A 21684-nucleotide genomic window follows, 5' to 3' on the forward strand; every position below is an offset into this window, starting at 1 on the left:
TACAATTAATTTCTACATATTAAGTAGGAAAAATAAACTATTGTGTCAATCCAAAGGAGAGCCTTATTCTGAATCGTTTGCAAAATTCAAGGAAAGTGTTGTAAAATGGTGATTTATAGTGGCAACACTGTCAACCTGGTGTCTACATAGGTTGTGGAAAAATTGAATTTGAAGAAAGGACATCAAATTTTGGTGAATGAGCAGCGTGAGATAAAACTTCATATTAGCAACTACAAGGATAAGATCCCGTGAGATGTGATGTTGATGAAAGTATGTCATATTTTTCTTGGTATACCATGATAGTTTGACAGGGGATTTGTACATGATGGCAATAAAAATACTTATAAGTTTCAGAAGGGTGCAATCAATCATACCTTTCTTCCATTACAAGAAGAAGTGACTTATAAAACGAGTGATTATAGAGCTTTGGTGATGAGCGGCAAAGAGTTTTTATAATAGATAAAGGCAAAGGAGGTAAGAACATTTATTATTTGCAAACCTAGAATAGTTCTTACTTCCACTACTATTTTTTATCTACCTTTATAGTTTAAGAATTGTTGGAGGAAAACCATGACATTGTTGTGGATGATTTACCAAGTGAACTACCACCAATAAGGAGTATCAATCATCATATTGATCTAATACCAAGAACATTTTTTCCTAAAAAAGTTGCTTATTGCATGACACCTAAGGAGAATGAGGAAGTTAGGAAACGAGTGTAGGAGCTATTAGATAAAGGCCTAATTCGAGAAAGTCTTAGTCCATGCAGAGTGCCTAAAGTGTTGATTCCAAAGAAGGATGGTAGATGGCACATGTGTACAAACTACAAAGATTTGAATAAAATCACAATCAAGTATCATTTTCCTTTGTCACGCATTGATGATTTGTTGGATTGTTTGAGTGGTGCTAGTTTATTTTCAAAAATTTATTTGAAAAGTGGATATCATCAAATCAGAATCAGAGAGGGAGATGAGTCGACAACTGCGTTTAAAACTAGTGAGTGACTATATGAATGGATCGTCATGCCATTTGGATCATCTAATGCACATAGTACATTCATGAAGCTGATGAATGAAGTATTAAAGGAATTCATAGGAAAGTTTGTAATTATTCATCCAAATGACATCTTAGTTTACAGTCAACCAAAGGAGGAACATATATGACGTTTAAGGTATATCTTGGAGAGATTACAATAGGAAAAGTTACTTATAAATTTGAAGAAATTTTCATTTTTAAAGTCAAAACTTGTATATTTAGGATTTTTCATCTCCAGAGAAGGGTTAAAGATGGATCCAAGAAAGGTAAAGGCTAGTGTAAAATGGCCCTATCCCAAAAATATTTTTGAAGTCAAAATTTTTCATGGTTTGGCAATATTTTACAGGAAATTCATCAGGAACTTTAGCAAAATGAGCGCACTAATTTTGGATACAATTAAGAAGGATCAATAGCCATTTCGGTGGACTACTGAAGCTAAGATAGGGTTCCAAATGCTAAAGAAGAAGATTACAGAACAACCAATCCTTGCACTTCCAGATTTTAATAAGCCTTTCCAAGTGAAAAGCGATGCCAATAATGATGTTATTGGAGTAGTACTCAGGAAGGAGAACAAACCCATTTCTTATTGCAATGATAAACTAAATGAGGCTAGAAGGAAGTATACAACCTATGACAAGGAATTTTATGCAGTGGTTCAAACTCTTAAAAAATGGAGGAATTATTTATTGTCTAGGGAATTTATTTTATATACTGATAATCATGCCCTCCAATATATTATGTAGTAGCCTAAACCGAATCAAAAATACATTAAGTGGGTCGAGTACTTGCAAATTTTTACATTTGTTTTAAATCACATTAGTGGATAGTCTAATAAAATTGCAAATGCTTTGAGCATGAGGCAGATATTGTTGCAGGAAAGTCAAATTCAGGTGTTGGGATTTGATTTTATGAAGAAACTGTATTAGAAGGATGCAAATTTTAAATAATCCTTCGAAGTTTGTAAGAACCTAGCTTCTCAAAATCGAATCCCATGGCTTGAATATCTGATCCAAAATGGACTTCTCTTTAAAAAAAAACCAGTTGTACATTCCCAATTCTTCTATGAGAGAAAACTTAATTAAGGAAAAACATTGTGGAGGCCTTGTAGGACATTTTGGGCAAGACAAGACTTATGATCTGCTGAAAAGACATTATTACTGGCCAAATTTAAGGACTTATGTGCAGAAGTTTGTAAATAAAAGCAAATAGTATTTATAAATCTCACTTCTTTGTATAATCTCAAATGCTCCCCCCCCATAAACATGAATTATAGAAAAAGACATATCCATTTGTAGACTTCCCCCTAACTTGGAACAACAAGATCTAGATGATAACATCCCAAATTTTGGGAGAATATTTGTAACAACAATATCTAAAACTACACTCTTAACCGAGATCTGAGCAAGTGTTACAACTAAATCTTTGATTAATCCAAGACAAGGTATCTTCTTTGAAACAAAGGTATATAGATCATGATAGGGTCTTGTGATTTGTAATTAAAGCTGGTCCATGATTACTTTAGGCATTAGATTATGAGAGGCCCCAGAGTCTAACATACAATTATATAAGAGAAAATCATGAACCTTCAAAGTAACATAGAAAAGAGGGACATTTTCATCGATCATATCAGAACTAGGACCAAAAACCACTTAAGGTTTTTCATCCTGTAAACTAATCACATCTCTTTCAGCATCAATACTAGAAGATTGAATCCATTTTGACACTTGATTCTTATAACCTGGATTTTTGGAGAGTTCAGATAATGGAATTGGAATCTTAACTCTCTTTAATTCTTTTTCCACATTAAAAGTTGTTGAAACATATTTTTCAAATGTATTACGTTCATTTCGCTGATTAGGTGGTTGAACCAATGTTGTTTTTGTTTCAACTGTTTTGACCGGAGGTTCATTAATAGTAACATTTTTCGCTAGTCTACCAAGTCTTGGTCTTGGTCTCAAATCATATATTCTATTTAATTCAGCAATAAGAAATTCATAGAAGCCCTGATATTTAGAAACTTGAGAAGCCTCTAGATTTTGAACTGAAGGTTGATCATGAGAAGTTGGAATTATAGCATTTTGCGATGATGGATCATCAAAATAATTAATATCATTTGTAACTAAAGGACTAGTTTCTTCAGGTTCTTGATCATTAATCATCAATGCAAGTTGGATCTGTTGATCAGTATTAGGTCTTTGTAAGATTTGAGGCTGAAAATGTCTCTTATATTTAACTTGAGGTCTATTTGATACAGGTTGAGCTACTATGGGATGCTCTTCCATTTTTGAAACTCTATTTGAAACATTTCTTAGTAGAGAAGTAAATTCATCTATTTTATGATCTTCATTCTGATTTTTGGAAGAAGAAGTACCTTCTTCCCTAGCTTTCATCTTTCTCTCAGCTTTTTCTGCTTCTTACTTATGTTTACCTGATGTTGATCTAATAGCTTCGACTTCAATATCATTGGTCTGCATTTCTGATAGGGTGATAGATGTCCTTTCTCTAAGCATGACATCAAAATAATCATAAAAAACTTTAGACTATCTAACTTTAGCTGCAACCACTGGTGGTTTACAGTCTGGTTGCATTTTGTTCACCAAGATTTCTTTTTAGATCATCAAATTTTGTAAGATAGTATGCATAATCATTTTTAACTCCCCATTGGTTTTTAAAGATAATGATTAATTCATTCCATTTAGGAATAGAATGAGCTCATAACTGTCTGAACCATATTCTAACATTTCCTTTAAGAGATTGAACAAATAATATCATGTACACATCTTCATGCTCTATGTTCATATTATCAGCAAAATCCAAAAAGGCAGTTAAATGATCCTTCAAAAAAAAACTAGTTTCTCCATTAAACCTAGGTAAATGCTTTAAGTATCCATATGGAAAATTATTAAGCTAACTAGAAAGGACTAATGTTGCATAACGAGCCTGAATGATAGGTTGAAAACCAACCATTTGATTAGGTGAAGATAGTGAAGATGAAGATGAACTTTGAGGGGATGAAGAGGGTGAAGATGAATCTGGACTTTAGGGGGATGAAGGGAAAGATAATTGAGGAGAATTCATGGTAATTTTTATAAATGGTGATGGAATACTAACTTCTGCACTTCTGGGCCATTTTTCTTCACTTTCAAATAGAGGATTTGTTTAAACAGAAAAACTATATTCAGCTTTAGCAGAAGTAGATGGAAAGGTATGAATGATAGACGAGATGAAATCACTAGGGTTTAATTAAGGTAATTATAAACCTAATTATGCTTTTGATTTGGGAGATTCTGAAACAGTTTAAGGAATTTGGTAAGATTCTAACTGATAAAAAAGAAGATCTAAATGAAGATCAACCCCTTTGGATAAAAGTTCTAACACTTTTGGTGGTAGATCTGATAGTTCAGGAGGAATTGAAACAGGTCTAAAAGGATCAGTTTCTGAAATAATTTCAGGTGGAAGTGAAACAAAAGCGGCTGTAGAAGCTTGAAATCTTCGTCTTAAAGAGGAAACTCTCACCAGTCTCTCTAGATCTAACAATGGAGAATAAAGATGAGGATCTAAGTGAGACTTGGTGTGCTTTCGTGAAGCCAGATTTGTTTTGTGGAATCGCCAGGTGAAATACTTTAACCCAGTAACATTTTATTCACCAGTAAAAGGGATACCTAATCATTGTCCTAGGGAAAGATAATTCAAAAAATTTCATTCCCCGGAAACGATGCCAATATAATGTTGTAACTATGTAGACAATTCTAGGTTAAGGAATTGTGCCAGGGAATCTAAAATGTTTTGTTTTAATTTTGATTTTTGGATGACCAATGATTTAAACTGTTAAACAAGTGCATACTATTAGTTATTTATGATATACTAAAAGGGCTGACCCTTCACCTTTAACATAATTTATCTTTGAAAATATGTGTGAAGTTTAACTTAAGAAAATATATCATTCAAACAGATTATTTAACTAGTCATATACAAATGATGCGTGTAAAATCCTTTTACAACCAAAACAAAATATATTTCAATCTTAAAGGGAAGTGACACTTAAAAGATGTAGAGGATATAATTAAAACAAAAAGTTCCAATTAACTAATCTATGTAATTCAATATAACTTCATAGGGGGTTTTAGATAGATTAAAATTCAATTTTAACTTACCCAGATTTCCCATTAATTTCTAACATATGCAGAAATAAACAAAATGAAGATATAAGTAAAAATATAAGTACTCACAAGAATGCAAGTTGTTTCAATGTGAATCCAAAATCATTCTATTAATCTCAGAAAAACTTAAGAGGAATACAATTCTACTTACTAGTTTATCACAAGGGTCCAACCCTTCGTACTTCGAGCTACAAAGTATTTATAAAATTGTCTTCAAAATATCTCGATTTAAAAATCAAGATTTCTTTACAAAATATCTTTTGAAACTAATTTCCAAAAATAGAACTAGAAAATAGGAATCTTGAACTGCTTGGACATCTTGCACAAAATTTGAGGCTTATGCTAATGATTGAGGTTGTAAAGATGCTATTATGTTTCCTTTCCTAATTATCTGTCCTTTTTCTCCTACAAACCTGCATCATGTTGCTGAAAGTTTGTTCCCTACTGCTGGAAACCTGTTGTTTGTTCAGTCAATGAGCTGATATATTTTTTCCCATCTGTCTTCATCAGGAATGGAATACTTTATCAATTTTCTTTAAGTCTCATCCACTTCAGTGTATTTCTGAAAGGTGGGTTTGACTATAAACAAGTGTTTGATCTCATGTTGGATTAATAAATCAAAACTCAAACCTTCAATAAAATCCTTTCCTGTAATGGTTCCCTTGATCTTAGAAAATCTTGATTTATCTATAGCTATAGAATGCAATCTATGTCAATATTCTTCAAGAGGAACCAGTCTTTCTCCCATCCCTCTCAAACCTAAAAGTTCTTTCTGATGTAGCACATTAAATGTTTTATGAAACTTCTAAATGCTAGCTTCTAGATTATGACATTTGTTTTATAATTACAACACTAAATTTCTGTTAGTAAGTATCCTTCTGACTTCCAGAATGGTTTCAATCTTGTCTTCAATATCATAATCTTCAAGCTCTTCCTTTGTTTTTGAATTTAAAATTTTGATTAATACGGTTTCATCTCCTGGTTTATGACCCAATTCCTTCTTCACCTCTGCTATTACCTCCTTTGAATTTTCCAATAATTGTTCCTGCTCAAAAATGATTTCAATTGAAGGCCATAACTGAGTTATGGATTCATTGATATCCAGCCAGATATTCTCTTTGGCTTGTGCAATAGTTTGAGCAATATCAGACTCATTTTCAAGGGTCTCTATTCTCTGAGTCAACCTATGACTCTTTTGTAGCTCTGTCGAGTAGGCATTGTCAGTTTTGATTTTCTGCTCTTGAATATTGTTGAGTTGATCTTTTAACTTTTCAATCTCTTGACCCTTTAACAATAAATCTCCCATAGCATTAGCTAAATCATCTATTGAATCAGTGGACTGTGTTTCTGTTGTAATGGCTACTGCAATAGAAGTTCATATTGTTGAAGTACCTGCAATGGGGGTTGTTTCTATGGGAATAGTTGTTGATACATTGGCTTGTTGTTCTTTTTCTTTTAATAAACTATCCAATTCTGTCGCCATCTTATGTATTTGCAAATTATGTTCAACTATGATCTTGAACATGTTTTCTTTCTCCTTTTCCAATTCTCCAACTTCCTTAGTTTGTGGATCCTCTGTAGTAGGGAGTTTAAGTTGCTTCCTTAATGCTAAGATATCAGCTTTTTTTTCTCTTGATAATTTCTTCTACTTCTTTCACGTCACTAGGATCATATCCTAACTTAATCACATGATCTTCTAAAGATTTAATCTTAGAAGCCTTAGCTAGAGATGATATTTTTTCCAACTTTAACTATGACTGAATATTATTTAATGAAACTTGCAACTTGGATGTTGCCATTGTTGAGCTAGTCAGAGTGGAGTAAATCATTTCTCCAGCTTGCTTGTGTAAGTCAATCTAGTAAATAGCATGAATTTGTTTAGTATCAAAAGCAAAAATAGATTTCTTATAATCTTCTATAGCCCTAGGGAAGGGAAATTTAGGCTCCACGAGGGCCATCTGAAATTGACCTTTTTTAATATGAAGTGTAGAAAGAAGTTTATGCTGAGAAGATGAAGTCTACTTCCAAAATTCAGAATAGGTAGTGGCCTTTAGTGCTTCATTTTTCCTTTTGAACTCCTTGTATCTAGAAAAAATACTTGGTTTTGTTAGACTCTGAGTTAGCTCTCTTGTCTGAGTTATTTCTAATGGATCTTGAGAAACTAAGGATACATGAGAACTTGAGAAAATCTCCTCAATTCTTGGAAAAGTTGCAACATGGGGACCTATTATAACCAATGTAGCATGTTCCTCTGAACTTTCTTTCTGAAATTGTTCTTCAAGAGGAATAGTTTTCTTCCTTTTCTTAAGAATTATAAAATCTCTCTTGAACTTCTAAAGCTGAAGGGGAAACACTTTCCCTTATTCTCTTAGTCTGCTTCTCTTATGGAACTGGAGTCTGTAATGTTGTTGAAATGAAAAGCTTCTCTTCTGCTTCTTGCAATGTATTTTCCTACCACTCTTCTTTATTCATGTATTGTTCTATGTCTGGTCTGGGAGAGTATGCATAAGGTGTAGTTTTTTTTTGTTCTACCCTCAACTTAGAAATAATCCCCAAGGGATCATAAGACCAAGTAAAGCTTAATTTAAACTTCATTTGTTTTAAGAGAAGGTCTGCCTCCTTCGTTGTTGCTCTGGTGTTGCAAATGAATGGCCCAATCTGTTCTTTCAACTTGAATTAGGACTTATTTTTAGCTGGCACAAAATGTAGCTCATCCATGTTCATCATTTTCTTGATATATTCTAATGCAAAAATCTTGATTGGCACAAACTTTGGTAGTTTGTATGGAGGAAGATCACATCCATATACTTTGATTTCTGTGTAATTTTGATATAGATACCAATCTCTAGTTTTTGTCTACTCACTACGATAAAGAATTCATTTGTTTTTAGGTGAAATACTAAGAACAACATCACTACTAAGAAAGCATGAAGCCATATATAGAAACTAATTTGTATAATCACTGAAAGAAAATTCATTGGTGTTCTTCCTTACCAAGGAAGTCCAATGAATTACAGACTGAGGATTTCCCTGTTCATCTAGCTTTTGTAATGGAAACTGAAATTTATCTGCTTGATAAAACAAGAACAAGTATACAAGAACTGATTTGTATTTAAAGGCTCCTTCAGTAGAAAACTTCAGAAACTGATCATGAATAGCTTCTGCCAAAAATTGACTGTAATTGAAGATAAGTGATGGTTTATCACCTACTGAAAACATTGATAAAAATCCCAGAATAACTTCATCAACCCACTAATCAGTTGGATAACCTAATAGACATGAAACCATTGAAACAACATGTCTAGTCATCTCTAGAAACATTGAGGAAGGGTATGGAGGATTTGTTCTTGGTAATTCTGCATTTTCAGGTAAAAATATCTCAAAAATTTTGGCTCTCTGAGGAAAAGTAATTTTCTGATAGATTTCCATGAGAGAATCTATAGAAAAAGGATGTAGAGGAGTTGAGGATTTAATTTGAAGCATTTGGAATATAGACTTAGGGGATATTGTAAATAGAATATCGTTTTTTTGGGCTATAATGTCTCTCTTACTAGGAATATACCTAAAATGACACCAAGTTACAAATTCGAGGAAGGAATGATTTTTAGGGAAAATGAATTGAGGAAAGGAGTCCCATATACTCAATTCATCGCCAACATCTGAGAATTTCTGTTTAGCCCAATTGTGAAGTTCATAGAGGTCAAACTCACATTGGGTTTCAGAAATCTTGTACTATTGGTCAACTAAGGGAAGTTTTTCTATGTCTATAACAGGGGGCAACAATGGGTTTTCTGCAACTACTTTAGACTTTCCTTTAGAAGAACATATGTTGAAGATGAAATTAGATAAAGGATTATTGTTTTACCAGGTGCTTGACTGGTTGGTACAGTGATGAATGTTGTGTGCCGGTACTATTTGTAGTGGACATGTGCAGCTACTAGATGAAATAAACGAAAGAAATGGAGAAAAACACTTGTGTTTTATTTATTGTATGAAGGTATTAACCATTTGAGTAATAATCGTTGATAGGAGTGGGGATTTTACTATGGTAGTGTAACAATCATGGTGGAAAGATAGAATAATATAACAACCTAATACATTTGGAACGAATGAAAGGGTGACAGATGGCAGAGGCGGAGTGGTGATTAGTTATCTGGCGAGAGAAGAAATAAATAAGCGGTGGTTTTCGTGGGGTAGGTGGATTGTGGTTTTGGAGAAGTGGGGTACGAAATGTATGTAAGGTTGACACGTTGGTGGGGGCGGGTTTGATAATTCAACTTTTTGAACCCCCTCTCCACCCCCGCCTTTGTTAAATGTCAGAAACACAAGGGGACGAGGGCTAAAATGTTCCCCCTGCTGTCGATCTAGGCGGGGAACATCCTGATGGTTGGAAATAACGTGATAATTACAATATAGGAAAAAAATATCAAATAACACTTTATTAAAGATTTAATTAAATACTAATCAATGCTTAAATGATAATTTAACAGCTAATTAACATCTACGACGACATTTAAATTAGTGTACCTATTCCATGGGCTTTTTTTTTTTTCTATTTTTATATCCCTTTTCTTTTTTCTCTTTTCTCTATATTCTTTTTCTCTTCATATATATATATATATATATATTTATTTATTTTTCAACAAAAATAAAATGTATAAAATACAAAATAGGTTACAACAACTTTTATAGACACAAGTGAAGTTTGGTCAAATGATTCATTAGAATGAACATATGATTACAAAAACCAATATGTCAAGATAACCACACTAACATGATGTGTTGAGGCTAATGATAGGCATGGAAGATGAAACGAGAAGGGCCTTGTAGATAAGGCACATATAGCCCCATACATTTTAAGCAATAATTTGCAGTATACAAAGGGACGTAAACCCAATAAGAGAGTTGTGAAAATTCATGGTTAAGGGAAACAGTACAGTTGTAAAATTTAGGGATGTAGTTCTCTTATTATCTTTTATACATCATAAGCGTGTCGTATTACTCTAGGTTGAGGCCTAGAATTGTCATAGTCTAACGGGAAAAGAAAAAAAGGAAGGGTAATAAATAAAGGAAAACAATGAATTATAAAACGCGTATTAAGCCTTCTACATGAAAAGATTAGTGGATAATTAATGTGGTCAGAACCAAGTCCACTTGAACCAAATACAAAGATAATATCTACCGAGAAGTAGTAAGTTGAAGTAATTGTTTTAGAATGTTGGTAATGTTTTGTTGTGGCATATTTGATATCATCAAATTATGTTGTTGTCTAAAGTACCGATCATTGGTTACAAGCCATCATCGGGACAAGGTAAGAAAAATCTTCCTTGAACATAAATAAACCAAAAATAAAGATAACAAATATGATTATTGTGTGAGTGGTCTCGCAGGATAATTGACTATTCCTATGTTGAGGAAAAACTACTATTTATTAACATTCCACCGAACCTCACATGTCAATTATAATATAATAACATATTGTTGGGATCTGATATACAAGAAAAGAACCAGTAGAAAATTCCCATGACTATGCATGAGAGTAAAATCTCATATAATTTACACCAACAACCTGTAATACAGAACGAAAAAAGGGCCAAATTGAAGGAATGCTGAAAAGTGGACTCTTGGTGGACGCTAAAAGGGAGTAGCAAAACAACCCTATATGGGCATAACTAAGGTTACTTGGATAAAACAGACAACAATATAGCCACTCTGAATATGTCATGAAAAGGAAGACATCCTAAACTTTAATTATGCATGATGAATGCACATTTGAATTAAGATAGAAGCATAATAGAACCACTTAATAAGATAATTCACTAGTTGCAATCTATCATGAAAGACAAGAACAGTAAATGATTTCTGAAATATTATTATTATAGTACAAGTAGGCCTAATGGAATCTCTACTTCCACTACATGGTGGGGTCCTTGTTGAATGGTGTAGCCATTGGGTAAGTAAAAATGATGATTCATTATTATTGATGATTAAATGATGTTGCTAACTCTTATTGAGTGCGGGTTACCAACCCTTGCTGCATTGTGATACATGGTGATAACCCATGTTGGGTACATAAATAATAGTTAATGGTGTTTATAAGAAAGTTTGAAATATATATGTTCTTAAATGATGATTAATGTAAACTAATGACAACCATAATGACTATGGATGTAGGTTGGACCAGACAAAATATTCCTTGTTGAACTTCTACGCATTCTCAATCAAAGATAGGTTATGCTTCAGAAGCAATAAATCACCTAGGTTAAAGTGTAGTGGAAGTAATTCAACCGGAAGAGGCTACTTGGGATGGAGATTTTATGCCTGAGACATATTACAACCTCTTTTGAGGGCTAGGAAACATCGAGGACGTTGTTTCGCTCGAAATCGGGAAGATGTAATACCCCTCAATGAAAAGTAAATATTTAATTTACTTTTACTACAGTGACTTGGTAAACCAAGGGCTATGTGGAAAGCCCTAGTGGAAATTTAAATGTTTAAAGTTATTTTAATTTTATTTGAAAATCGGTAATGGTCAGTCATGGAATTTACAAGGAAAGACACTAAATGAAAAAAAATTCCCTCAGTAGACAATTAAAGGAGAGTTACTCCCTTTCCCTAGAGATAAATCATCTCAGTTGGGAAAAGAAGCCAAGAGGGTATGAGAGGAACCTGAGGAAACTAAGAAGGGAGAGAAAGAAGATTAATCCCTTGAACAAGATGTTGTTAAGGGAAGGAAATATGCTTCTAGTGAAGGTATTCTTGGACTAGATGAAGGAAGTGGCATAGCAAAGAGGGTATGAGAGGAACCTTAAGAAACTAAGGAGGGAGAGAAAGAAGATTAATCCCTTGAGAAAGATGTTGTTAAGGGAAGGAAATATGCTTCTAGTGAAGGTATTCTTGGACTAGATGAAGGAAGTGGCATCCCTAAGTCAGATTTGTTGAGTCTATGAGCTCTTGGGCTTGACTTGTACAATCTTAATGCCTTTGGACAAACCTTTCTAGGTCACTATCAAGCAACTATTATGGAAGTGGAAAACTGGCTCGTGGAAAGAATTGGTGGTTGACATTCTCATTGGTTGAGAGGAGTGGTCTTCTCCTCCATAAATTTCCTCACAACCTAACCTAAGAGATACAAGTATCTTAATTTGTGAATTCCATAACATAGAATACTATTTGTATTTGTTGTAATGTGAGGTTTCCGCAAGTCTTTGTAATGATTGCTTATAAATAAATTGTTGTAAATTTGTAAGTCCCTGTTATAAGTTTCAGTGTTGATGATTATAAAGGGAACTATGTTGTGAAGGAATTATATAGAGGTAGAAATATATAGAATAAATAATAATTATTGTATGCAATCATGTTGTTATGGGTTATTATTGAAAACTGTTAGTTTCCAAACTTTTAGGTTAGGGCCACTATTTGAAAATAATCCTTGTTCTTTACATATATTACCTAAGTATTACGGAAGGGTAATTTGTAGGACCCAAAGGGTAATGTATTACGGAAGGGTAATTTGTAGGACCCAAAGGGTAATTAGGCAAGAAAGAAAGGGTGTAAATGAATTAAAGGAGAAAATTATCGTTTGAGACTGTATACTCTTAAATAATAAACAAAGTTAAAAAACTGACAATGGGTAATAAAAGGGGTAAGTTGTGTGAATTCAACTAAGTATGAAATATGTTCTATAGTAAACCAATTTAGTTCCTAGGCCCAGTTGGTAAGAACTAACAACCAGGCACTGTTCTAGTCCATTATATTTATCTTCAAATAAATAAATAAAAAACTCAGAGTGAAAACAAAATGACGAGAATTATTATCTTGATATTTATGTGGTTAATAATTGGACCATATCAATGCATGAACACTGAAATTTAGCAAAGAATTTACTTAAACCAAGAATCATATCCAAAGGTAAATGCTTCATTTCAATCATAAATGAATACAATTTCCCTGAAGGGTTTTAGACTGATAATGAAATGGATTCCAAGACCTTTCTTTTAAGTATTAAAAACATTGAAACAATGAAACATTATAACAAAGGAAGTAACATAATCTACTTAAACCAAGAATCATATTCAAAGGTAAATGTGTCATTTCAATCATGAATGAATACAATTTCCCTGAAGGGTTTTAGACTGATAATGAAATGGATTCCGAGACCTTTCTCCTAAGTATTAAAAACACTAAAATAGTGAAAAGTTATAACAAAGGAAGTAACTATTTAATGGGGGATGCTGACTATGGCTAGACTAGAAAAACCCCTCAGGAGTGAAGCTCTCAAACTTAATAAAACTATTACCTAAAAATTATTATTCCAATACTACTTCAGAGAAAAAATGGAATTCAAATGAATATTGTAACAAAACTAGAAAAATATCTCGACTGGACAAATTATATAGAGCTAAACATCAGTTTCCATACCAGTTGTATGGAAGAGCAACCGCTCCGAGGTTTGAAGTTTAACGACATTTAAATGAAAGTTTGATAGAAGCCTGTTAACTATATGAAGCAAAAAATAATTTAATTCCCAAAAAAAGGGAAAATTGCAGTATATATAATTTGTATTACATATGGTTGTTCCAAGCTACATGTCGTAATAAAAAAACAATTAAAATTCTATCTTATTAGTCAAAACTCGTTGCAACCCTAAGGGTCCTTGTATCTAGCACAATCTAACAAGTTAAAGGCTCAATTCTCTTTACAATATAAATAAGCTACGAACCAAATTTTGGATAAAACCTTAAGGAACCTATAAGAAATTTAAAATTGGTAACCACAGGTTAGAGTTGGACCATATTTGAAATGAAATTCATCTAGAACCTGTACATGCAGGGTAAACAAATTTAAATATTCTGAACTTGATATTGTTGAGGAGTAGAAAACCTTAGAGAAATTTGCGTCGAGTTTCAAGATCAAACTTGGAGAACATTACAAAAGATCCAATAAGGAAAGAATTACTTACAACATTAAAAAATTGAGGAGTATTGTGAGGATAATAAATTTGAATGAAATCTAAAGGAATTTAGATATAAAACTAGCATCTAGCCCTCATTCCCAATGCCTTGTACACTAACAGGATTTGGGTGAATAAAGGGAATGTAGCCTGAGTAAAAGGAACTGTAAAGAAAGGAAAACTCCACAGAGAATTTGTATACCTTTTGAGCATGAGAGAGTATAATATTACCAATTACCAGAGGTGGAAGCCATACTCCGTATTCACCTATCTTCTATAAATGTTATAGCCCAAATTATTAAAAATTATAGAACCCGTCAGGAATTTGAAAGAAATAAGGCAGGAAGCCTCGATTAAAATTACTTACCTTATTAAGCATGTAACTAGTATGTTAGCGAGCGTAGGCTTTAACCAAAACAATAGCATACTTTACGAGTCGTTACAGATCCCAAACCCTTGCCGATGAGGGTTGCAACTGAGTCGGAGGGTTCGTTGCTTGGAGGTGGTGGTTACCCTAACCACCCGTTTTCTACCTCAACCGTAGGATTAGAAACCTACAAGAACAGTCGATGATCTTGATATAGATAGTGATGCCTCTTCTCGCCAAGTCATGGCGCCAGCTGTGGAGTCGAGAAAGTTTGAACCTCGTCGACCCACATTTGATGAAATAACTAAGGTTCCAAAGAAATGATATAATGACAATTAGCATTTGCACCAGATGTTGCAAAGGAAACTCCGTAAGGCATAAATTGAGGAACAATTTTGACATGTAAATGATCATTTAAAATAAGAATTAATAAAGAAAATTGCATGCAAAAGTGGAAGATAAAGCTAAATTATTTACATTATGTGACGTTTATAGATAATATAATGCTTGTAACAAAGATTGGCTCTTAATTTTCTAAGATGTGAAAAACATGATGGTGATATTTCCACATTTGAAATTGCATCACAACTTTATGAATGATTCTTTATACATAGATTGGATACTTGCATCTATATCCCATGAGTTCGTGTGAGCATTTTGTATATGGTGCATACAGTTAGAGAAGGGCTTAATGGAATTGTGCAATTCTCAATGAGGAATTTCCCTAATTAATAGAGGCTAATTCCTCATCAAACAATGCAAGGAAATAGGAGCTCGGAGGCTAGGAAATTTGGCTAAATGTTGGCTAGGTTCAATCAATCAAGCATAGGATAGAAGATATAGGTGTGGGTTGTGCTCAAGCTTGAGAAATCATGTTGTATTCATCAAGATTCTTTGATTAATGCAATACAGATAGGAAGGGGTTTTGAGCAGTTTCTTTACCCTAGATAAATCTGTGTGTACGTGTGTTGAATCATGATACATGTTTTTGATATGTGTTCTCGATCATGAATTGATTTCCACAGAGATGACTAGAGTAGATTTGAGTCTTATGTTTTAGTAAATTACATGGGTAATTTTAAATCTACAATTAATTTCTACATATTAAGTAGGAAAAATAAACTATTGTGTCAATCCAAAGGAGAGCCTTATTTTGAATCGTTTGCAAAATTCAAGGAAAGTGTTGTAAAATGGTGATTTATAGTGGCAGCACTGTCAACCTGGTGTCTACATAGGTTGTGGAAAAATTGAATTTGAAGAAAGGACATCAAATTTTGGTGAATGAGCAGCGTGAGATAAAACTTCATATTAGCAACTACAAGGATAAGATCATGTGAGATGTGATGTTGATGAAAGTATGTCATATTTTTCTTGGTATACCATGATAGTTTGACAGGGGATTTGTACATGATGGCAATAAAAATACTTATAAGTTTCAGAAGGGTGTAATCAATCATACCTTTCTTCCATTACAAGAAGAAGTGACTTATAAAACGAGTGATTATAGAGCTTTGGTGATGAGCGACAAAGAGTTTTTATAATAGATAAAGACAAAGGAGGTAAAAACATTTATTATTTGCAAACCTAGAATAGTTCTTACTTCCACTACTATTTTTTATCTACCTTTATAGATTTAAGAATTGTTGGAGGAAAACCATGACATTGTTGTGGATGATTTACCAAGTTAACTACCACCAATAAGGAGTATCAATCATCATATTGATCTAATACCAAGAACATTTTTTCCTAAAAAAGTTGCTTATTGCATGACACCTAAGGAGAATGAGGAAGTTAGGAAACAAGTGTAGGAGCTATTAGATAAAGGCCTAATTCGAGAAAGTCTTAGTCCATGCAGAGTGCCTAAAGTGTTGATTCCAAAGAAGGATGGTGGATGGCACATGTGTACAAACTACAAAGATTTGAATAAAATCACAATCAAGTATCATTTTCCTTTGTCACGCATTGATGATTTGTTGGATTGTTTGAGTGGTGCTAGTTTATTTTCAAAAATTTATTTGAAAAGTGGATATCATCAAATCAGAATCAGAGAGGGAGATGAGTCAACAACTGCCTTTAAAACTAGTGAGTGACTATATGAATGGATCGTCATGCCATTTGGATCATCTAATGCACCTAGTACATTCATGAGGCTGATGAATGAAGTATTAAAGGAATTCATAGGAAAGTTTGTAATTATTCATCCAGATGACATCTTAGTTTACAGTCAACCAAAGGAGGAACATATGTGACGTTTAAGGTATGTCTTGGAGAGATTACAATAGGAAACGTTACTTATAAATTTGAAGAAATTTTCATTTTTAAAGCCAAAACTTGTATATTTAGGATTTTTCATCTCCAAAGAAGGGTTAAAGATGGATCCAAGAAAGGTAAAGGCTAGTGTAAAATGGCCCTATCGCAAAAATATTTTTGAAGTCAAAATTTTTCATGGTTTGGCAATATTTTACAGGAAATTCATCAGGAACTTTAGCAAAATGAATGCACTAATTTTGGATATAATTAAGAAGGATCAATAGCCATTTCGGTGGACTACTGAATCTAAGATAGGGTTCCAAATGCTAAAGAAGAAGATTACAGAACAACAAATCCTTGCACTTCTAGATTTTAATCAGCCTTTCCAAGTGAAAACCCATGCCAAAAATTATGTTATTGGAGAAGTACTCAGGAAGGAGAAAAAACCCATTTCTTATTGCAATGATAAACTAAATGAGGCTAGAAGGATGTATACAACCTATGACAAGGAATTTTATGCAGTGGTTCCAACTCTTAAAAAATGGAGGAATTATTTATTGTCTAGGGAATTTATTTTAAATACTGATAATCATGCACTCCAATATATTATGTAGTAGCCTAAACTGAACCAAAAATACATTAAGTGGGTTGAGTACTTGCAAATTTTTACATTTGTTTTAAATCACATTAGTGGATAGTCTAATAAATTTGCAAATGCTTTGAGCATGAGGCAGATATTGTTGCAGGAAAGTCAAATTCAGGTGTTGGGATTTGATTTTATGAAGAAAATGTATTAGAAGGATGCAAATTTTAAATAATCCTTCGAAGTTTGTAAGAAACTAGCTTCTCATAATCGAATCCCATGGCTTGAATATCTGATCCAAAATGGACTTCTCTTTAAAAAAAAACCAGTTGTACATTCCCAATTCTTCTATGAGAGAAAACTTAATTAAGGAAAAACATTGTGGAGGCCTTGTAGGACATTTTGGGCAAGACAAGACTTATGATCTGCTGAAAAGACATTATTACTGTCCAAATTTAAGGACTGATGTGCAGAAGTTTGTAAATAAATTATAAAAGCAAACAGTATTTATAAATCTCACTTCTTTGTATAATCTCAAATGCTCCCCCCCATAAACATGAATTATAGAAAAAGACATATCCATTTGTAGAATTCCCCCTAACTTGGAACAACAAGATCTAGATGATAACATCCCAAATTTTGGGAGAATATTTGTAACAACAATATCTAAAACTACACTCTTAACCGAGATCTGAGCAAGTGTTACAACTAAATCTTTGATTAATCCAAGACAAGGTATCTTCTTTGAAACAAAGGTATATAGATCATGATAGGGTCTTGTGATTTGTAATTGAAGCTGGTCCATGATTACTTTAGGCATTAGATTATGAGAGGCCCCAGAGTCTAACATACAATTATATAAGAGAAAATCATGAACCTTCAAAGTAACATAGAAAAGAGGGACATTTTCATCGATCATATCAGAACTAGGACCAAAAACCACTTAAGGTGTTTCGTCCTGTAAACTAATCACATCTCTTTCAGCATCAATACTAGAAGATTGAATCCATTTTGACACTTGATTCTTATAACCTAGATTTTTGGAGAGTTCAGATAATGGAATTGGAATCTTAACTCTCTTTAATTCTTTTTCCACATTAAAAGTTGTTGAAACATATTTTTCAAATGTATTACGTTCATTTGGCTGATTAGGTGGTTGAACCAATGTTGTTTTTGTTTCAACTGTTTTGACCGGAGGTTCATTAATAGTAACATTTTTCGCTGGTCTACCGAGTCTTGGTCTTGGTCTCAAATCATATATTCTATGTAATTCAGCAATAAGAAATTCAGAGAAGCCCCGATATTTAGAAACTTGAGAAGCCTCTAGATTTTGAACTGAAGGTTGATCATGAGAAGTTGGAATTATAACATTTTGCGATGATGGATCATCAAAATAATTAATATCATTTGTAACTAAAGGACTAGTTTCTTCAGGTTCTTGATCATCAATCATCAATGCAAGTTGGATCTGTTGATCAGTATTAGGTCTTTGTAAGATTTGAGGCTGAAAATGTCTCTTATATTTAACTTGAGGTCTATTTGATACTGGTTGAGCTACTATGGGATGCTCTTCCATTTTTGAAACTCTATTTGAAACATTTCTTAGTAGAGAAGTAAATTCATCTATTTTATGATCTTCATTCTGATTTTTGGAAGAAGAAGTACCTTCTTCCCTAGCTTTCATCTTTCTCTCAGCTTTTTATGCTTCTTACTTATGTTTACCTGATGTTGATCTAATAGATTCGACTTCAATATCATTGGTCTGCATTTCTGATAGGGTGATAGATGTCCTTTCTCTAAGCATGACATCAAAATAATCATTAAAAACTTTAGACTATCTAACTTTAGCTGCAACCACTGGTGGTTTACAGTTTGGTTGCATTTTGTTCACCAAGATTTCTTTTTAGATCATCAAATTATGTAAGATAGTATGCATAATCATTTTTAACTCCCCATTGGTTTTTAAAGATAACGATTAATTCATTCCATTTAGGAATAGAATGAGCTCATAACTGTCTGAACCAGATTCTAACATTTCCTTTAAGAGATTGAACAAATAATATCATGTACACATCTTCATGCTCTACATTCATATTATCAGCAAAATCCAAAAAGGCAGTGAAATGATCCTTCGAAAATAAATCAGTTTCTCCATTAAACCTAGGTAAATGCTTCAGATATCCATCTGGAAAATTATTAAGCTAACCAGAAATAACTAATGTTGCATAACGAGCCTGAATGATAGGTTGAAAACCAACCATTTGATTAGGTGAAGATAGTGAAGATGAAGATGAACTTTGAGGGGATGAAGAGGGTGAAGATGAATCTGGACTTTATGGGGATGAAGGGAAAGATAATTGAGGAGAATTCATGGTAATTTTTATAAATGGTGATGGAATACTAACTTCTGCACTTCTGGGCCATTTTTCTTCACTTTCAAATGGAGGATTTGTTTAAACAGAAAAACTATATTTAGCTTTAGCAGAAGTAGATGGAAAGGTATGAATGATAGACGAGATGAAATCACTAGGGTTTAATTAAGGTAATTATAAACCTAATTATGCTTTTGATTTGGGAGATTCTAAAACAGTTTAAGGAATTTGGTAAGATTCTAACTAATAAAAAAGAAGATCTAACTGAAGATCAACCCCTTTGGATAAAAGTTCTAACACTTTTGGTGGTAGATCTGATAGTTCAGGAGGAATTGAAACAGGTCTAAAAGGATCAGTTTCTGAAATAATTTCAGGTGGAAGTGAAACAAAAGCAGTTGTAGAAGCTTGAAATCTTCGTCTTAAAGAGGAAACTCTCACCAGTCTCTTTGGATCTAACAATGGAGAATAAAGATGAGGATCTAAGTGAGACTTGGTGTGCTTTCGTGAAGCCGGATTTGTTTTGTGGAATCGCCAGGTGAAATACTTTAACCCAGTAACATTTTATTCACCAGTAAAAGGGATACCTAATCATTGTCCTAGGGAAAGATAATTCAAAAAATTTCATTCCCCGGAAACGATGCCAATATAATGTTGTAACTATGTAGACAATTCTAGGTTAAGGAATTGTGCCAGGGAATCTAAAATGTTTTGTTTTAATTTTGATTTTTGGATGACCAATGATTTAAACTGTTAAACAAGTGCATACTATTAGTTATTTATGATGTATTAAAAGGGCTGACTCTTCACCTTTAACATAATTTATCTTTGAAAATATGTGTGAAGTTTAACTTAAGAAAATATATCATTCAAACAGATTATTTAACTAGTCATATACAAATGATGTGTATAAAATCCTTTTACAACCAAAAAAAAATATATTTAAATCTTAAAGGGAAGTGACACTTAAAAGATGTAGAGGATATAATTAAAACAAAAAGTTCCAATTAACTAATCCATGTAATTCATTATAACTTCATAGGGGTTTTTAGATAGATTAAAATTCAATTTTAACTTACCCAGATTTCCCATTAATTTCTAACATATGCAGAAATAAACAAAATGAAGATATAAGTAAAAATATAAGTACTCACAAGAATGCAAGTTGTTTCAAGGTGAATCCAAAATCATTCTATTAATCTCAGAAAAACTTAAGAGGAATACAATTCTACTTACTAGTTTATCACAAGGGTCCAACCCTTCGTACTTCGAGCTACAAAGTATTTATAAAATTGTCTTCAAAATATCTCGATTTAAAAATCAAGATTTCTTTACAAAATATCTTTTGAAACTAATTTCCAAAAATAGAACTAGAAAATAGGAATCTTGAATTGCTTGGACATCTTGCACAAAATTTGAGGCTTATGCTAATGATTGAGGTTGTAAAGATGCTATTATGTTTCCTTTCCTAATTATCTGTCCTTTTTCTCCTACAAACCTGCATCATGTTGCTAAAAGTTTGTTCCCTACTGCTGGAAACCTGTTGTTTGTTCAGTCAATGAGCTGATATATTTTTTCCCATCTGTCTTCATCAGGAATGGAATACTTTATCAATTTTCTGTAAGTCTCATCCACTTCAATGTATTTCTGAAAGGTGGGTTTGACTATAAACAAGTGTTTGATCTCATGTTGGATTAATAAATCAAAACTCAAACCTTCAATAAAATCCTTTCCTGTAATGGTTCCCTTGATCTTAGAAAATCTTGATTTATCTATAGCTATAGAATGCAATCTATGTCAATATTCTTCAAGAGGAACCAGTCTGTCTCCCATCCCTCTCAAACCTAAAAGTTCTTTCTGATGTAGCACATTAAATATTTTATGAAACTTCTAAATGCTAGCTTCTAGATTATGACATTTGTTTTATAATTACAACACTAAATTTCTCTTAGTAAGTATCCTTCTGA

Source organism: Pinus tabuliformis, chromosome Q, assembly GCF_031772625.1.
Source record: "Pinus tabuliformis cultivar Carrire ecotype Pingquan chromosome Q, CPIR1, whole genome shotgun sequence".
Lineage (NCBI taxonomy): Eukaryota > Viridiplantae > Streptophyta > Pinopsida > Pinales > Pinaceae > Pinus > Pinus tabuliformis.